Source organism: Momordica charantia (assembly GCF_013281855.1).
Source record: "Momordica charantia cultivar OHB3-1 chromosome 10 unlocalized genomic scaffold, Mcharantia_2.0 BLBB01000010.1, whole genome shotgun sequence".
NCBI classification, from domain to species: Eukaryota; Viridiplantae; Streptophyta; class Magnoliopsida; order Cucurbitales; family Cucurbitaceae; genus Momordica; species Momordica charantia.
Window position 1 is genome coordinate 10,258,549 of NW_028275158.1, and position 12,494 is coordinate 10,271,042.

Genomic DNA, 12,494 nt, shown 5'->3' on the forward strand with positions numbered 1-12,494 from the left:
AAATCCATATTCAGCCCATTCTTATTTTAAGCTCATTCATATTGAAAATCCATAATAATCCTAATCCATATTGGCTTCAATAAATAATATAATGAGAATCCAATAAATAGTTTTAATGTAATCTGATTTCAAAATCCATAGAAAATGAAATAGTCCATAAAAGTTGAAGTCAATATTTAAATTAAAAAGAGTCCAAAGTTAAATTAAAATAATAGTAAAACTTCAAACTTCAAATTTAAAAAGTGAAAATAGTCTAAAGTCCAAATTTAAAGAGTCCAAAGATCAAGTACAAACAATTATAGTCTAACACAACAAAGTCTTAGTCCTCTAAAAGCACAAACTATTACATCGAAATAGTTGAAAAATCTTCAACTTCTTCAATGGTTTTCTCCTCGTCCATAATGGCCTTGAATCTTGTAAAATTATATTAAAATAGAAAATAGACAGCAACGTTAAAATTGAATAGAGAAAACATTTAGAAAAATGAAAAGAGTAGAATAAATACCTTCTTCAAGCATCGAATCCTCCTCTACATATTTATGAATATCAACATTTATCGGCTCAGAATTTAGCCAATTTTGACAACATATGAGAGCTTCAACTGTTTTTGGAGCCAATGAACAACGTGAAAAGTCAATTACACGTCCTCCAGTACTAAAGGCAGACTCAGATGCTACAGTCGAGACTGGAATTACTAAAATATCTCTACTAATTTTGCTAAGAATCTCAAATCGACAACCATTCTGCTTCCACAATTTAAGTATGTCAAACTTACTATCATTCTTAGCAAGAGATTCTAACAAATACACGTCAATCTTTGAGTCGTTATTAAAAGTTGTAGTATCTTTAGTTGAAAAATCAGACCCCAAATCATAGCCCTCATCAAACTCTGAATCCAAGTCTGTACTAGTAGTATAGGTACGTGAAGCAACAATTGATGGACTACCACTTCCACTACTACCATAAGACAGACTATATTTGACAAAGAGACGCCTCAAAACATACTCCACGTTATCTGTTATGGATTTAGCCATTTCTGGTCTTAACTTGTTGAAACAATACGACAAGAATTTCAACTTATAACGTGGATCCAACACAATTGCAATATACAACAAAACATTAGTCTTTTCACAGTTTCCCCAATATTTATCAAACTTAGCTTGCATGCTCTTAACCATATTACAAAGAATTGAATTTCCACTCTTCAGAGAATTCAAATGTATGCAATTTTGAACTGTGCTAATCTCATGATAAATCAGATTCGATGTAGTGTACAAAGATCCAGAAATTTTTAGAGTGACCTCATAAAAGACTTTAAAAAACTTAACTAACATTCTAGCATTCGCCCAATCCTCCTTGCTAGGACGTAAATCAACTACATAAGCAGACTCTTCATCCTCTAACCTTTCAAAAGCTTTTTCAAACTTCGTAGCTGCATGAAACATCATATACGTAGAATTCCATCTATTAGAAACGTCGAGACAAACAATACTCTTACAAGATATCTTAGCAATTTCAGCACACTTTTAAATTTCAAAGCACGTGCAGGAGAAGACCTCACAAATCTAACAGCATTGCAAATTTTAGTAATGCAAATATTATGCTCCTTCAAAGCATCACACACAATAAGATTTAATATGTGTGCACAACATCTAACATGCATATATTCATCCTGAAATAACAAACCTTCACTGAACCTCTTGATAAGATACGAAACGGCAGTATCATTCGAACTTGCATTATTAACCGTCAAAGTCATAACTCTTTCGATCCCCCATTCCTTCAAATTTTTCTCAACAGTCTTACCAATAGTATCTCCTTTATGATTCTCAATTGGACTAAAACTAAGAATTCTCTTATGCAAAATCCAATCAGAATCAATAAAATGAGCAGTCAATACCATATAGCTTATATTTTGTGCCTTAAACATGTTTCTCAAACGTTGTTTCTCACTAAGATATATCTTCAGAACATCCCTAGCCACAGTTACTCGAGATGGAATAACAAACCTAGGCTCAAGCAAACCTATTGATTTATCGATAAATCTTCGAAAACCTTTACCCTCCACTAATCTAAAAGGTAGCTCTCTAAAATAATCATCTCAGCTAAAGCTTTTCTACAACTCTCCAAATCAAATGAGTCACATACAAGTTTTGAATCAGATTCTACACCCCCACCAACTTTTTTATTTTTGAAAGTCAATAATTGTTGGGTTGGATCTCTCTTCTTTTGGTAAGGATACTTCTTGCAATTTTCTATGTGAAATTTCAAAGATCCTGTCCCATTATGTTTAGGATGGCATGCATACATATTTCCACAATATTTGCATTAGCTTGAGGATTAGAAGGACCACCTTTCAACTTCTCAAAATGATCACAAACAATGCTCTTGATATTCTTCCGCTTCCTTTTTTTTGGACTTGAAGAACAATCTTCTATTGGATCTAAGTTGATAGTATCAACTTTTTTCTCTCCGATCGTCATTCCATGTTCTGTAGAATTCATATTTACCCTACAAAATACAAATATATAAAAGTTTTGTTAAAAATAAATAAAGTTAATCTATCTCTCTTTCTCTACACACGGCACCACAGGTAGAAGTTGTATATTCCAAAGTTTGTATATTCGTGAACAAAATAGATAGAACAACCGAAACAAAAATCATTCTATACCCAGTTTCATATATAAATATAAATATGTAAAGTAATGTATCTGAAAGCATGAGTTTGAAATTGAATCTACAAGGAAAAAGTCTGAGTTGATTAGAACCTAGAAAGGCCAGCGCGTGGGTTGAGTAAAGTGGTCAACACAAGTTTAGTTTCCAAATAGTTAGCAAAACCAGAGAAGCATAAAACTAGAAAACTACCCATTTTCTTAGAAAACCACTTGCAACCATCATTACAAAACCAAATCCCACTATCGTTGCATTCCCCAACTTTTTCCCACTCACCTCCATCACTTTTCTCGCCGGTGGCTGTTCTCACCCACCTCCAACATCGTTGCCTTCTCCGGCCGGTGGCTGTTCGAAGTTGAAAAGAAAAAAACTAAATCAAATCAAAACTTACTCCGATTCCGATTCCAGTTTGAGTAATGGGTGCCGCCGTGTCGGACCGCCAGTGACCGGTGGGGTTGGATCGCGTCAGAAAGCGAGGATACTGACTACTGAGGGAGAGAGCGTCGGCGACGAGGGGAGGGTTGAGTGGGATTTCCGTCGCGATGAAGGTTGAGCTATGGCCAGCGACAATGAGGGCAATGAAGGTTGAGCTGTGACCGGCGACAATAAGGGCGACATAGGCGAGATTCAAGAGGAGAAGGAGAGAGAAAATGGAGAGGAGAAGCCGAGATTCGAGAAGGAGAGGGAGGCAGAGAAAAAATGGAGGGAAAATGAAAATGAAACCCTAGAAAAGTTGTAAAAGTTATAAAACTGAATATTTTATAAAATATATATAAATTATAATATTAGATAAATAAATATAAAAAATTGATTTTTTATGTATATGTCAATCGGTTCGGTCGGTTATAGGGGTTTAATGCCGCCGACCGACCGACCAAAAATTTTGGAATCTAAAAAACCGACGACCGATCGATGCTACCCAAAACCGACCGACCGACGTCGGTTCGATCGATTACGATCGGTCGGTTCGGTTTTGGGTAGTCAATTGTACACCCCTAAGCAGTACAGTAAAACTTAATCAGATCCAGAAGGTGGATGACAAGATTTTTGTGGGTGCGATTGTAAGACAACTAGATGATAAGAGAGATGTCACACTATTGGCTCCGTATCTCCAATGGATGACAACTAACCGCCAGTGGGATGAGAACATGTCATGCAATATATTCGATATCTCTAGTAGATGACAACTTGACTACCCGTGAGATGAGAACATGTCATGCCACAGGGTCAAATCGTGCAGCCAGTTCAATTTCTCTAGTGGATGACAACTTGATTGATAATGGACAAGAGGCCTACTCGAGCCTTGGTTTCATGGAGTCCCTGCCCAAAGAGAGGTAAAACACTTGAATATCTGCTACATCTGAAGAGCAACAAGTATAACAAGAATGCTGCTACTTTAAAAGCTGACATCTGTTAGGTTTGATTTGAGTTTAAAGTTCATTTTATTTTCTTTCATAGTCTAGATATATTTGATTTGCAGCATATTATTTGATTCCTGGTTAGGTTAGATTTTTATTTTCTTGACTTAGATAGTTTCTTTTCTTTATATACCTGAGTAATTTTTCTTATATATCATTTTGTTTAAAAAGAATAATAATAATAAATAAAACACTCTTCGAGTGGGAGGCTAGGTAGGTTAATCAACAATAACAGCTGATCAATGAAGGCAAGTAAGCTAAAGTCAATTAATAAAACTGGGAAAGACAATGGCAAATTAAGCCTAAATGATCAAAACCCAAAGGTGTTGAAAAAGGTAAGCGAACGAGCCCAGAATGGTTAAAACTGAAAGCGGGAAAATGAGTCCAGCCATATCAACAAAACCAAGGGTATAAAACCATTAGTTAAAAGCCAAAATAGGTTCAGAAACCCAATGGTGTTGTAGGCGAGCAAACGAGCCTAGCTGGTTAAAGCTCAAGGCCAACTAAACAACAACGGATAAATCAAACCGTGTAGCAGAGCCTAAGAGACTTGATTTAAAGATGATCGCAACAAGAAAATATAAAAAAGTTGTTCCACGAAACTACTATTGAGACGTTTAAGATAAAATACATACTGTTATGGAGAGAAAAATCGCACCTAACACGTAAGCTACATGGATATGTCTAAACTAAATTAAAAGAGAAAAGAAGCCTAAATCAAGAGGTTGAACAAAGGTGCAGGGCTTGGCCCATCAAAGATCGAAGCCCGATTGGTCGGAGCAACGACCAGTTCTCGGCCAATGGCCACCCGAGCTCTCCCCCATTTTTTTTCTTTTGACCCAATTAGATCTCTCAAGTGGGCCTATGACTACTGTACTCTTTCTAAAATCTGGTCCACGACGATATCTATATTGAAGCCTAAGAAAACTAGGTTTCCTAAGACAACGAGGATTCGACTCCTATAAATAGGAAGAAAGGTAGAACCCTAGAGCCTTATTGGTTGGGCAGATCAACGTCGAGTCCCACTGGTGCATCAACACAAACGAAAGCAAGTCGAGCCTAGACGGTTGACTATGCAAATAAGGTTTAGGTAGATAAAGTTGTAGCAAAAATCAAATTATATTAAAAGGCAATATACCAATTTACAGAAAGATTGTTGAAAACTCTTATTCATTATCTCCGTATTAGCGCATCACAAATCGACTCTGAAAGCTTCTGCGAAAACGAGTAGTCCATCCCAAAATGTTGACATATTTGACAATTTTCTTGAACTCTTCCACCAAAAATTCAGAATTGGAGAGTAGGGCTTTTTGCCTCATCGAGCTTCACCTACAGGTCGACGGTTTCAGCATGAGGCGTCATTTTCTTAAGCTTTCAACTCACGCCATGTAGTTTCCAACAGACGTTTGGTTTGATCAAGAGAGGCAGAAGTCCGATTGAGCTCGTCCCAATGAGCATAATTGGGTGAAGCTGTTGGAGTTTGCCAATAATTCGACTAGAGGAGACGACCAAACGTGTGAGACCCAGAGTCCCAATAGATGAATAACACAACAAGACCTACTGCCTAGGATTCAATGTCTGGTTGACCAGGCCTTGACAGACCAGGTCTCGGCTGATAAGAGCTCGGTCGACTGAGCTCAACTTGCTACTATATCTTGTTTGTTGTACCTCCTCTCTATTGTTGTTCTACCGCTACCGTAGAGTGTAGATTTGTTAACGATTGAGTAAACATCAAACAACACCTTGGAAGGATGCAGATGTAGAACCACCATGAACACAAGTAGAGCGACGAGAAGCCAGTAGGAGTGGAAAAATGAATGATGTGATGATGAGAGAGAAGATCTGCGTTGTTCAATAGATGATCTCGACATCTGGTACGATAACGAGCTTGATACCAAAAATCAATTTGAGGTCGAGCACGAAGAACGAAAATTAAAGTCAAGCAACGCTTAGACCAAATAGCCACCTAGAAGAACTAATCAGCACAATCATTCAGATCACCATCGTTCATAAATTTCTAATTATTATGCTCTTCCATAAGCCAACAAGTCAATATATCGATCAAGATCAATGAACCAGAAGGCTTATAATGAATAACTGACAACGGGTGGTAGGCCAAGTGTGACTAAGTTTTCAAAGTAAACCGAGTGGCAAATACAAGAAATACTCTCAAAATAAAAGACATATTGTAAATAACACTTTTACTATGAGAGTGAAGGCTAGTATTATGGGATAATTAAGCTGGACCCAACAAACAAAACACAAGCCCACAAACAAGGAGAAAGTCCGAGCAGGGTCCAAGTGATAGAAGAGTAGAGCCCTAACGTGCAAAGGGCGAACTGCGCCACGAGACTCAACCAATTGGGAACCGGTACCCGACTGATCAGGTCTCAGCCGGCAGGTCCCAACCGACGACCAGGTCCCGACCGATCAGATCCCGATCGACCTGGTCTCGACCTCCACCACCTCGTGCTTGTTTTCTGTGCGTCAACAATAAAACTAGTAATGGGCCGACACCTCCGCTCTTGCTCCGTCCGACCCACGACGACGTCATCTCCAAAAAGAGAATATATCCTACTAACCCGAGGATTCCTATAAACCCGAAGGTTCTCACATCTATAAATAGGGAGAGGAACCTTATGATCAAGGTAGACTACAAAATCCTATTCTTTGTTACGCTTCACACTAAATCCTGATTATGACTTAAGCATCAGATTGTGTGTGACTAGCATCACACTGGTGTGTAACCCTTCTAGGTACACTACAAGTCTGTCGAATCCCTTTTCATTCTTGAAGATTTGTGCAAATTTGGTGAATCTTGAAAGGCCAAATTTCTGCATCAACAATCTCCATCACCAACCAAATCCAAAAGTTCTGTTTGACAATAATACAATATGATGTATTGGTTAAATTATTCTCTCATAGAAGAAAAAATGGAAGAAAGTATATCCTTTTCCATTGCTTTTGATATTTTGGAATCTTTACGTGCCTATATGAATCCACCTCATCATCTCACATTCTAAGCTTAAAGTTGCTAATCCAAAATATCAAGAAGGATGGGTTACCGGTTCGCTACAATGCTCTTGTTACCTCGATTCACCCTATTTCATCTTATTTGAAATAGGCAAATGATCAAACTTTGTTGCTCTAGTATAATGCAGGTACATATTGGTATTGATGGGCCAACGAGTGCATTTGCAACAGTGGAGGGTTGCAACTTGATGAGTGTATAGTTGGAATTTGAAATTTTTTTTACTATTCTTTTTTTATTGTTATTTTATATTTAGTGTTTTTTTTGTTTTGTTTGTTACTACCGCTTTCTTTTAGTTTGAATTTCTTTAATAATTTTAATTATAATATGAAATTAAATAAATAAAATAATTTGATCTCAGGTTAAAAAGTTTAACATCTGTCGTTGTAACGTGGAGCGGTCGACTTACTTCCTAAGAGGAGAAGAATGGGGTCGCCACCAGTTTTTATTTATAAGGTGTGGCTGACCACCCAAATGCACGGATAAGTTGATCTGCACAAAAAGATTTAGGTTCGGGGATCTTTTGTGTATGGGGAAAGGTATTAGCACCCCACAATACTCGTTCAATGAATGATAATTTATTTTTCATATTATTTTCAAGAAAATGACCTTTTAAAAAAATTATTTTTATTTTTCTTTTTAAATTTCTCACATGTTTTATTGATCACTATTCGTAAGATAAATAATGAACAATAATTATGAGTGGCTTAAAGTCATTAAGAAAATTTTAGTTATTTGAATTTAATTTGGTATCCCAAAATAAATTCATCCCCTCAAGAATATTAGGGAATCGACCTTTCGAGTTCCACAATTTTCGTCTTGGGGGAAAAAAATTAATGACAAAATCTTGGCCTCCCAAAATACTAATCTTTACCCTCAAGAATCCAGGAACATCGGCCTCCCGAATATCTCAAGGTTCCATCGTAGGGAAAGTTTGCTCTTAGAAAATTATTTACACAAAAAAAATAATAATAATAAGAGGATGCCTAATCAAACAAATAGAATAGAAGAACATGGGTTCAAAAAAAGACTTAATGAAAAGAAAAAGAAAATTAGGACTAAACCGCATACTAAAAAAAACTTAATATGCAAATATTTATTTTAGACTCAAACAAATTAGAACAATATGAAGAGTAAAACAAATAATTCTATTTTACTATCAGGCCATAGGGGTAACAAAAAAAAAAAAAAAAGGACTAAAACAATCTATACCATATACGTTTTATATACAATAGGATGTATGAAGAAATTTACCAATCACTTTAAATACAATCAATTTAGCTCTAATAATTTTGCATTGTTATTTCCAACAATTCCATGATTTACGTGTACAAGCAAAAAAAAAAAAAAGAAAAATAAAACAAAAAATAAATAGTCAAGAACATAGCAAACCCAAAAAATAAATAAATAAATAATCATAATAATAATAAATAAGTAAAAGTGCACGAGGGACTAAGGGATTTTAACGATTTTGTTGGTCTTTTTTTTACTTACCACTTAGCAGATTAAGAAGGTGGGTATCCCTTGAGAAAATGTTGTCCGTTAGCATTTCAAGATTTTGTTGTTGTATGATGGAGATGTCGCGCACAAAAAAAAAAAAAAAAAAAAAAAAAAAAAAAAAAAACAGCGCAATATTTGTGGGGAAGTTGGTTCTGGAACCGTAAAGATGGGTTTGTTTCATCCGACCAAAAAAATACTCCCCTTTTACGTCAAGACCTACCTCTATTTATAGCATATGGAGACCCTCCCTTTGTTAACGAAAAAACTCGATTAATTAATCCAAATCAAAGAAGATATCCAAATCTCGGCAAAAAAAAAAGAAGAAATATACCTGATTAAAAGCCTCATTATATTTTTTTTTACCAATTTTGTTAAATCGAATTAAAAGATTTTCCAAATAAGAAAGATTTCATTTTATTATTATTATTATTTAAAAAAAAAACTAAAATCTCTCAAATCTCAACTAAATAATATGACTCATCAAAGTTGGATTTTTTTTACTACTTTTGTTAAATCAAATTAAAATGTTTTCCAAATAAAAAGATTTTATTTTTTTTCCCCCAAAAGATTTTATCTTGAGAAAAGGAGGGAATCAAAATATATTTTTTATTTTTTTACTTTTATCACCCTTTTTTTATAAAATACCAACAGGAAAATATTTGCAATAAAGAAAATGAAAGTCCTAGAAAGAGAATTATATGAATAAAATGTAAAATAAAATAAAATACAAATATATAAAAATAAAAAATGAAATCGATGTCGGATAAATTTAGGGTCTACAGTTTGTCCCCTTTGTTCATCCTTATAAAATTAAAAGGTGGACAAAGTAGTAGATCTCAATTTGTTCGATATTCTACTTTTATCGAATGATGTGATAAGAGAGGAAAAACAACGGGAGGTATACTAACTGTCAATTGATATTTAGAGACGTCACTGTCAATCGATAATTGATACTTGTAGACATCGCTGTCAACCGATAATTGATATTTATAGACATCACTGTCAATCGATATTTGACATTTAGATAACCAGTGGTAAACACTTATGTCAACTATGAGGTTAGCACAAACAAGTAATGTTTTACGAGGAACTATATTTAGAGATAAACATATGCAAATTAAACAAATTCGATGTAAAAACTTTAAACTACAATTTGCCCCAATATTAATTTTCCAAAGGCCCCCATTTTTTTTATTGTCCAATATTAACCTCAAAACTGCATTCTTTTTTTATATTAATGTTTCAACGAATCATGGATGGAAAAGATCTTCTTAACGAAAACCATATGACTGATATTGTGTGGCTTGTCCTTATTAGCTTAGAGAGATCTAACGCTTTGGATGATTTGTCTTATTTTGAAACTCTTTGACTCATGTTATCAAATTAACTTTGGTGTATCAACCATAATGTCATGGTACCGCTTTATTATGTTTGTATTTGTAGGAATTAGGAGCTTGAATAGTAAGAGGTTGAGATACAAGTGAACTAGCAGGGACATATGCAGATTGTTCTTTGAAAATAAGCACCAATGGCTCCAACTTCGGTGAATAACCAGACGATGCATCTTCTTTTGTGACATTGTTTACAAAATGGCATTTTGCTTCGTTTTCCCATACTAAACATATTGTTTCGCTGTAATTCAGACAATCATCTCTCGAATTCTGATATACAAAGTCAATATCTTCCTCACCTTCTAATAATACATGAATGGCATTAACTGTCGGGTTTTCATGATTAGGAAGTGGATGTCGTGTGACATCTGGTACCTCTTCTGCCTTTTGGAATTTAAGCCATCATGCCCTCATCAAATCTTGCACCTTCCCCTTGAGTGAATAACAATTTTCTGTTGAATGCTTAATTGTCCCTGAATGGTAATCGCATCGTGCATTAGGATCGTACCATTTTGGGTATGGTGGTTGTATAGGTTCCATAGATATTAAAACGATCTGTCGATTCTGAATTAGTTGTGGAAGCAACTCTGTATATGTTAAAGGAATCGAATCATAGTTATTCCTCAAATTGTTTCTGTAACTTTTTGGAGCACCAGACATATTAGAGTTCCAAGTATTAACATGAGTATCTAATGGCCCAATTATAAGAATCTTCAGGTTTGCTGCTGGCGAGGTTAACGTATAGGCTTCAGATTTCCAATAGGTGATTTCTGACCACTTCTCCTTCTTTCTTTTTTGGAATGAAATTCTTCGTGTTACTTAGAATCTAATTTTGAATCCATGGTCCTTCCATATTTCACTCCATATTCAATTCTTTCTCTGATAGTAATGATATCTGAGAAATTAGTTCAAGCGTTTCGAATCATTCAATCATAATAAGGAGATCAAAGAGTGTTTATGAACATGGTTGTCATTTATTTGTCGAGGTTGAATCTGTGTTGCCATATCTCTCCATCTTTGTGCATACTCTTTAAAGTTCTCCGTGCTTTTCTTTTCTAGTCGTTGGAGATCCAGAAGATCTTGTGTCATGTCCATCTTAAGCTTAATTTGGTTATGCAGCAATTTCCTAGTTTCTGCCAAGTCCCTCTTTGCCTCTACGGTCTGTTGTTTCTACTAATTCACCTTTCGCAGCAACTCTTCATTCCTGTGGCGGAGTAACAAGTTTTCTTCCTTTAGGTTGGTGCTTTCGTCTGTCACTTGTCGTTGGATAGAGGCCATTTTCTCCTATTCATCCATTTTCCTTTTTCTTAATTGTGTGCACTATTCGATGAGCTTCATACCAGGACTTGTACTCTAGTGTGGTGGAATCACTGTGCTTTTCGATTTTTATCTTTCTGGCATTTCTCCAGGATTCTATCACTTGCAGGATCTTCTTTCCCGAGTCTTTCAGATTGTAATCAAAGTCAAAGTCTCCTAAACCTTGCACCACAGGAACGAGCTGTTCTATCAACATTTGGCATAGAACTAGAAGAGTCGCATAACTCGTATTTCCCAAGGACCTAACAATGATACATTCTGAAGTTTTCCACACATGTAAGTGATTGGCTTTAACGACATCTATAATGCTCTCCATATTACTTATTCAGCTTTTAACTCTTTCAAGAAAGATACCCATATGTCTCTGCTCTATGAGTTTACTTTGCGTTCGACCATCCCAAATTCAGCAATTGGATTTCTCTCAATATTCCATGGTCTTGAGAATTTTACGTGTGGTTGACCGAATTCTGATGGGAACTTTAGATGACTCATCAACCATACATATAGTAGAAGAGTGCAAGCTATAAATCTGCCTTTCCCTTGCATTTTGCAAAAATCCAACGAGCGTGTGGTTTCAGCGAGATTGGATAAAATTGGACTAATGCCATGTTGAATCTGGAGGAACAGCTTGACAACATTCATATCTATGTATCCACAAAAATTTGGAAACAAGATGGTCCTGAACATGCATAATGAAAATAGCTCCAAGCTTAACTCCTCACCCCTATGCTGATGAATGAGAGTTATAAGGTAATCCAATGATATCCCGTCATTCTCGCCGTTGCTTTTGATTTGATGCTCTATCTCAATAGAAGTTATATTTCCAGCGAGTTTTTTCAGAGCCCTCTTGCCCGTCAATCTTTTATCATAGAAATACATCTTAGTTTCGGACACAACAGGCATTTGGAGCAACTCTTGATATTCTTCGATGGTGGGAGTCAAGTCGAGGGAGTTAACTTGAAACATCTATAAGCTGGATCCCAGAAGTATTGTGCGACTGCTAAGACATTCACATCGACCTGAAATTATAACAGACTTGCTATGTGCCCGTACTTCTTTATAAATGTGAGTTTCTGCTCTGATGTGAATCCCTCTCAAATCTCTTTCAATTTGCTTACATTTTGAACACTAAAAACATGGGTCACTGGGAGTTCAACTGAGACA

At 35.7% G+C, this 12,494-nt stretch overlaps 1 pseudogene; it reads right to left on the reverse strand.

The window, feature by feature from the left end:
• Positions 1 to 343: 343 nt before the first annotated feature.
• LOC148208520 (zinc finger BED domain-containing protein RICESLEEPER 2-like) lies at positions 344 to 11,646 on the reverse strand (annotated as a pseudogene).
• Between the last annotated feature and the right edge of the window lie 848 nt (positions 11,647 to 12,494).